A 7973-nucleotide genomic window follows, 5' to 3' on the forward strand; every position below is an offset into this window, starting at 1 on the left:
ATGAGGACCCGAGTTCAGATCCCCAGCACCTTTGAAAAAGACGGGCATGGTAGTACTTGTCTGGCTGAGACAGGAGGATCCCTAGACTTGCTGGCTAACTAGTCTAGGTATAGACTGTTATTAGAAAAAGTTCAGCACCTAGGGTGAGATATCTTCCAGTGATTTGTCGGCCAGGGAGTTCCCTGCTACCCCCAAAATATTACAGGCCGCTACCAAAGCTCTTGGCTGCCCGTCAGAACTAGATGGTAAGACCCTATTGCTGAGATGCCACATGCTTGGGCTGCGGGTCACTGATCAAACAAGCTGGAGCTGAGCTGGAAGCCTCCTCCCCATTGACCAGCTATTAGAATGTTGGAAAGAGCTATGCATCCTGTTGGGAGAGAAAAATTATCAATGGTGTTACACGGTAGCCTTGTGGCTGGCCAGCTAGGCCAATGATGGCATGTCTGCTAAGAAGGAAACCAACTGCTCTCTGATTGAACTGGAGGCTAGCTCCACAGGAGGAAACAGCATGCCTGGTACTGACACCCTAGTCTATGGTACTGAAAGCCTATCACTGGGGAGGTGATAAGCCCTAGGGGAATAATGACTACTGTTGTCTGTAAACACATATATTGTCCACCAAACTGCCCCCTGAGCACTTATGATTGTGCCAATCTATTTTTGATACCCTCACTCTTTTTTGTTTGTTTATTTTCAAGGTAGGGTGTCACTCTAGACCGGGCTGACCTAGAACTGACCCTAGTCCCAGGCTGGCCTTGAACTCACAAGGATTCTCTTTATTTCTGCCTCCCATGTGCTGGGATTAAAAGTGTGCACTCCCACGCCTGGCTATTCTCATTTTTGGATAGGAAAGCTTCTCTTTTCAGATGATGGTGACCACTGGGGTGACTCAAACATCAGCATAGTGCTAAGAAGAAGTGACAGTGGCGTGTTCAGCACTATGGGAGATATCTCCATCACACCCTTCAGGCTCAGAGTCCATTGTGGAAGAGGTGGTGGAAAGAATGTAAGAGCCAAAGGAAAGGGAGGATGGCTTACAATGCTGTTGTCCAGGCACAAAGTAACCTTGATATTCATGACCTCACAGTGGCTGAAACTACACAAGACCTACATAATAGGAGGAAAATAATGATGGCGGGCTGGATAGATGACTTAACAGTTAAGGTGCTTGCCTGCAAAATCTAATAACTCAGGTTCAATTCCCCAGTATCTGCGCAGATTTAGATGCACAAAGTGGTGCATGCATCTAGAGCTCATTTACAGTGGCTAGAAGCCCTGGCACACCCATTCTCTCTCTGTGTCTCTGTTCCCCTCTCTACTTGCAAATAAATAGCTAAACGTGATGGCATCAAAGTAGAAGAGAGACCAGTTGGAAAGAAGAAGGTATTCTGTGGAGGACAGGTTGGGAGGAAGAAAAGAGGTGGTGAGAGGGGATTATGATCATGGTATGTTATCTATATTTATGGAAGTTGTCAATAAGTAGTTCAAAACAATAAGGTGAAAGAAGACTGAGAAAGATGCCCAACAATGAACTCTGGCCTCCGCACACATACGAACATATGTATATTTACTTGCACACCACTTACATATGCATTTTTTTTCAAATAAATGAAAAGGAATGAAGAGTGGGGTGGAGAAAAGCCAGATAAAACAAGCACAACAAAGAACAAAAGGTGGCAGAAAAAAAAAGACAGCAAAGCAGTCATCTTTTAAAAAATATTCTATTTATTTGAGAGAGTGAGACAGAAAAGGGGAAGATAGAGAGAGAGACGGAATAGATGCGCCAGGGCCTCCTGCCACTGTAAATGAACTCCAGATGCATGTGTCACCTTTTGCATCTGGTTTTAAGTAGGTGCTATGGAATCAAGCCCAGGTTCTTAGGCTTTGTAGGCAAGCACTTTAACTGCTGAGCCATCTCTCTGTCCCTTTTTTAAAAAATATTATTTTTTTTTTTGAGTGGGGAAGAGACATATATAGAGAGAATGGGCACGCCAGACCCTCTAGCCATTGCAAACAAACTCCAGATGCACATGCCACCTTGTGCATCTGGCTTTATGTGGGTACTGGGGAATTGAATGTTGGTCCTTAGGCTTGGCAGCAAGTGTCTTAACCGCTGAGCCATCTCTCCAACCTCCCCTTTTTTTAAACTTTCATATTTTATTCATTTTATTTTATTTTATTTATTTGAGAGAGAAAGAAGCAGAGGGAGAGAGAGAGAGAGAGAGAATGGGCATGCCAGGGCATTCAGCCACTGAAAATGAACTACAGACACACGCACCACCTTGTGCGTCTGGCTCATATGGGCCCTGGGGAACCGAACCTGGGTCCTTAGGCTTCTCAGGCAAATGCCTTAACCACTAAGCCGTCTTTCCAGCCCATAACTTTCTTCATTACTCATTTCTCCTCAGAATTTCTTGGTATCTGCTTTGATATTTTCCCTCTCATTCTTTTTTTTTGTACATCGGACTTTATTTGGGTACTGGGGAATTGAATATGGGCTGTTACAGTATCCCCTTTTGAAAATATTTTATTTATTTATGAGAGAGAGAGAATGGGCACACCAGGGCCTCTGGCCACTGCAAACGAACTCCAGATGCATGCATCACCATGTGCATCTGGGTTACGTGGATTCTTGGGAATCGAACCTGGGTCCTTAGGTTTCAAAGGCAAGCACCTTAACTGCTAAGCCATCTTTCCAACCTCCCCTTTAAGAAATAATCTTTCCCCGAAATTCTCTATCAAACACTCCCCAAGATGAGAATAGAGTTGCTCCCCTACACAGCCTAACAAAGTGGGCCAAGCTTTCTCTACGGCTCAGTGATCAGTGACTCTATTTGGATGCAGATTTGAAAGTTTAGTGTTGTTCCATGTTCCTTACCCTCCAGAGCTTGTTCTGCCTGAAGATATCAATCAGCAGTGACAGAGACCAGTAAACCAGCCAAACACTGAAAAGAATGTTGTTTGTTTAATCTTTTACTCAGCATTGAAAATCTTCCATTTTGATAGGCGCTTAATGATGGTGCATAAAACACAAGGACAGCCAGGCACGTGCGTGTTCCTTAAGTTTCAGAATACATGTACACTGTGAGCAGATGCTGGAAACTTGTGTGTGACAGGATCCATGATGGAAAATCTCAGGAGAAAGCAGGACGTGGTGGTACATGTCTTTAATCCCAGCACTTAGGAGGCAGAGGTAGGAGGATCACCTTGAGTTTGAGTTCACCCTGAGACTACATAGTAAATTCCAGGTTAGCCTGGGCTAGAGGGAGACCCTATCTTGAAAAACCAAATAAAAAATCCCAAAATAAAACACAATAAGAACAAAACAACAAAAACTCAGGAGAGCCAGGTGCTGTACCATGGTGTGCGCCCGTAATTCTGTAATTCCAGTAGTCAGTTCATACTAGCCTGGGCTCTATGAGACCCTGTCTCAACCCCTTCTCCCTTCCCCCACCCCCAAAATCTGGGACTATAGTCTCGGTAAGAGAGCAATTGCCTAGCATATACACAGCTCCAAGTTTAATCCCCAGCATCTAAGAAAAAAAAAATTTAATCACTGAAGACAGATGTGCAAAAATGTTTGTATCTAAGCCGGATGTGGTAGGGTATACCTGACATCCTAGTATGAGACAGGCAGAGGCAGGTGGATCACAAGTTCAATGAGAGCTTGGGAAACATAGTGAGACCATGACTCAAAAACAAAATTAAAAAGCAAAAAGCAAGAAAGAATTCATGTCTAGTAGTTGTTACAAAAGTCTGAGTTTGGGCCTGGAGAGATGGCTTAGTGGCTAAAACATTGCCTTTGAAGCCTAAGGACCCAGGTTTGACTCCTCAGAACCCATGTAAGCCTGATGCACAAGGTGGTGCATGCATCTGGAGTTTGTTTGCAGTGGCTGGAGACCCTGGCATGCCCATTCTGTCTTCTCTCTCTCATAAATAAATAAAAATAAAATGCATTTTTTTTAAAAGTCTAAATTCAACAGTGATAACAGGCACTTCTAGATAAACAAATGTCAAGTCCTGACAAACCCACTTTAAGTTGGAAATGTCCTAAGTTAGTGTCCCCAGTCCTCCTTACCCACTAATAGTCGAGCAGCATAGCCCACTGGGAGTGTTGGTGTTTCCCACTCTTGCTGGTGGGGCCGACATCCCAGCTCAGCATCCCCAGAGAGAATTCTGTGGCCTAGTCCTATCCTGGGAAAAGATCAAATTTAAAATTTCAAGTAGTTTCCATAGACTGGATGTTACTTTTGAGTGCCACCACAAAGCAAAAACACGTGCAAGGACCATCTGTACACGGGGTAGGTCTTATGTGCTGGAGTAGAACAGAGGCTGGCTGGGATCAGGAGGCTTTGGAAGGTCCCTGTGAGTAGGAAGAGTCTGGTGTGTGGCGAAAGTGTTGGTTTCATGTTTTACAGATGGGTTAGAGTGTAGAGATGACTCCCCTCCTTCCCTTGAGCTTCAAGTAGGCAATCCTTGCCCCTCCTTCAGTATAGGTCTGAGCCATTCTCCCATTTGAGGTGGGATTTGGAGGTGTTGAGGAAGGTCCCCCCTGGCCTCTGCCTTCAAACTGTGGCTAACTGCAGATTTGGGGAAGGAGGAGCACTTGTGTGAGGGGCTAATGGGGATTTCTGGAGGAGGGTCCTTGTGAATTTATACCCATTGGCACCACATAAGGTTTTGAATAAGTTTTTTAAAAAAATCTTTTGTTTATTTATTTGAGAATGAGCAAGAGAAAGAGAGAGAGAGAGGGAGGAGAGAGAGAGGAAGGGGGGGGGGAGAGCACACTAGGGCCTTTAGTCGCTGCAAACAAACTCCAGACTCATGTGCCACCTTGTGAATCTGGCTTGCGTGGGTACCTGAGGAATTGAACCTGGGTCTTTATGCTTCACACGCAAGTGCCTTAGCCACTAAGCCATCTCTCCAGCCACAAGTTTTGTTTCAAGGTCAAGCCTCTGTAACTTACCAGAGATGCCAAAGGAGGGTTGGAAGAGCAGAAATGAGCTTCGGAGTTCGGGCTGGGTTTGAGCGAGGACCCCAGTGCCTGCCCTCCCTAAGCCTGGTCTGTGTGAAGGGGACAGGCCTGCCACCACACAAACTGTGCGGATGCTCAGAGACAGGGTCCCAGGCACCATGACTTCCTCCTCCCGAGGGCTGGGCCAGCCTCCCCCACCTCCTAGCTACGGTTTCCCAGCAGCCTCTGTTTATTTGGACTGTGTCTGGGGTGCCCTAGAGAAAGCAGCCCGGCCGAGCTCCAGGAAGTGCGCGCACGCTGCCTGCACTTGGAGGGTTCCCAGCTGTTCCCGCGGCTCTGATGCCTCCTTTCAGCAAAAACAGCTCCCGCCTTGCCTCTGCCCTCGGGTGTGCTGCGGGCACCGGATGTTGGGGATGGTGCCGACCCTGGTCCTCATAGGCCAGAGACTGTTTTATGTCACAGAGCATATTGGCTCTTTGGGACCACTTAGCAGTTTCTGTATCACAGCACATCCCTCCTGGTAAAGAGGGTTTTTCCTAAATGCTCTCTTCTTTTGCTTTCCCTTTTCTTTGTGTGTGTTCATGCATGCACATGTGTGTTTGCATGGGGAGATCCTCCACTTAGGTTCTGTCTTACTTTTTTTTAAACGACATTTTAATTTTTATTTATTTATTTATTAGAGACAGAGAGAGGGAGAGAGAGAGATAGTGAGTGAGAATAGGTGCGCCAGGGCCTCCAGCCACTGCAAATGAATTCCAGACACATGCGCCACCACGTGCATCTGCCTTACATGGGATCTGGAGAATCGAACCTGGGTCCTTAGGCTTCGCAGGCAAATGCCTTAACTGCTAAGCTATCTCTCCAGCCCTCTATCCTAGTTAAAACAATATCTTGCCTAGATGTCCCTCAACTGATGAGTGGATAATGAAGATGTGGCACATTTATACAGTGGAGTTCTACTCAGCAGTAAAGAAAAATGAAGTTATGAAATTTGCAGAAAAATGGATGGACCTGGAAAGGATTATACTAAGTGAGGTAACCCAGGCCCAGAAAGCCAAGTGCCACATGTTCTCTCTCATATGTGGATCCTAGCTACAGATGATTGGGCTTCTGTGTGAGAATGAAAATACTCAGTAGCAGAGGCCAGTAAGTTAAAAAGGAGACATAAAGGGAAGAGAAAGGAAGGGAGGAGGGTACTTAATAGGTTGATATTGTATATATGTAAGTAGAATGATTGAGATGGGGAGGTAATATGATGGAGAATGGAATTTCAAAGGGGAAAGTGGGGGGGGGGAGGGAATTACCATGGGATTTTTTTTTTATAATCATGGAAAATGTTAATAAAAATTTAAAAATTAAAAGAAAAAAATATCTTATACTTATTCATTTATGAGAGAGAGACAGAGAATGGGCATGCCATGGCCTTCAGCTACTACAAACAAATTCCAGATGCAGGTGCCTCCTTGTGCATCTGGCTTACATGAGTACTGGGGAATCGAACCTGGGTCCTTTGACTTCACAGACAAGTGCCTTAACCACTAAGCAATCTCTCTAGTACTCCCCTTTTGGAAACAAGTTTCTCTCATGTGGTCTGGAGCTCACCAAATAGGTTAGACTGGTGGGGCAGTGAGCGTCATTGATTTGCCTGTCTCCACTTCTCCAGGACTGAGATTAGAGGCACATGGCACCATGCTCGAAATTTTATATAACATCTGGGCATTGAATTCAGGTCCTGGTGCTTGCAAGGCAAGCATTTTACCAACTGAGCGGTTTCCTCAGCCCTTATATGTCCTGTTGCACTCTGAGTTAACTTCTATATTCTTAAAGAAATAGCCTCTTGGGTGTGTGCCAATTATGAAATCATTATACCCTCTATTCTACAGTCAGAATGCCTGGGGTTTGAATCTAGCTCCATCACTGATGGCTGGGATGAAATGGCTCCATCTTGCCTCACCTTGGTTCTAACCTGTGACGAAGCAGTGACCAGCACTCCAACACTGATGGGCTGTTAGGAGGCTCACGTGGGATAACCCGTACATAGCCAGAAAGGCTGGTGTGTGGAAAGACGGCACGTGGCAGCTGTGGTTATTTTACTGGCTCATAAACTTGGTAACAGGCAAATGCAGAGAACCAAAAGCACTCACAGGACCTGGAGAAAACTAGGCACAGTGGTCATATCTGTCATCCAGGACTCTGAAGGCGGGAGGATTGAGAGTTCCTGGCCAGCCACTGTCTCTCTCCTTTTACTTTTTATTGACAACTTCTATACATATAGATAATATACCATGATCATTAGTCTCCTTTCCCACCATCCTTCCATTTCCCCTTCCTCAGTCCCCCTACAGTGAATCCTTTGTTTCCAACTAGTCTCTCTTCCAATTTAATGTCATCATCTTCCCCTCCTATTATGCAGGTCTTGTGTAGGTACATTCTTTTTGCCACCTTGTCTACAATGCTCCCTGACCCCTGATAGAGATGTCTTACTTAGTGCTAAACACTCCTGTGTCACTTCTTCTCAGCACTATGGTGACTTTTGAATCTCTCCAGTGGTCACCACCATTTGAAACAAGAAGATTTTCTAAACAAAAGTGAGAGTAGCATTGATATCTAGACATAAACATAAGTATTTAGAGGGCAATTTGGTGAGGGTAATATATCCAGACAAGAGTAGTAGCCCCTCTTCTCCCTCAGAGCATTTAACCTCCCCAGGTCACAGGTTTTCAGTATCAAACAAGGATTCCCTCCTGTGGAGTGCGCCTCAAGTCCTATCAGAGAGCAGTTAGTCCCCATCCCCACATACCCAGTGACGTGCAAAACCCTGTCTTAATCAAACAGTTAAACAGGGTTGGACAGATTGCTTAGTGGTTAAGGTGCTTGCCTGTGAAGCCAAAGGACCCGGGTTCAAATCCCCTGTACCCACATAAGCAGATGCACAAGGTGGTGCATGCACCTGGAGTTGGTTTGCAGTGGCTAAAAGCCTTGGTGCACCCGTTCT

At 45.4% G+C, this 7973-nt stretch overlaps 1 long non-coding RNA gene across 1 annotated transcript; it reads right to left on the bottom strand.

The window, feature by feature from the left end:
* Nucleotides 1-3179: 3179 nt before the first annotated feature.
* LOC123460148 lies at nt 3180-5158 on the bottom strand. The gene is made up of 3 exons (XR_006636807.1): nt 4970-5158; nt 4082-4197; nt 3180-3233 (listed from the first exon to the last, which is right to left on the bottom strand). It is a non-coding gene; the product is annotated as an uncharacterized LOC123460148 (long non-coding RNA).
* Between the last annotated feature and the right edge of the window lie 2815 nt (nt 5159-7973).

The sequence above is a fragment of the Jaculus jaculus genome, chromosome 1, assembly GCF_020740685.1.
Source record: "Jaculus jaculus isolate mJacJac1 chromosome 1, mJacJac1.mat.Y.cur, whole genome shotgun sequence".
Taxonomy (NCBI): domain Eukaryota; kingdom Metazoa; phylum Chordata; class Mammalia; order Rodentia; family Dipodidae; genus Jaculus; species Jaculus jaculus.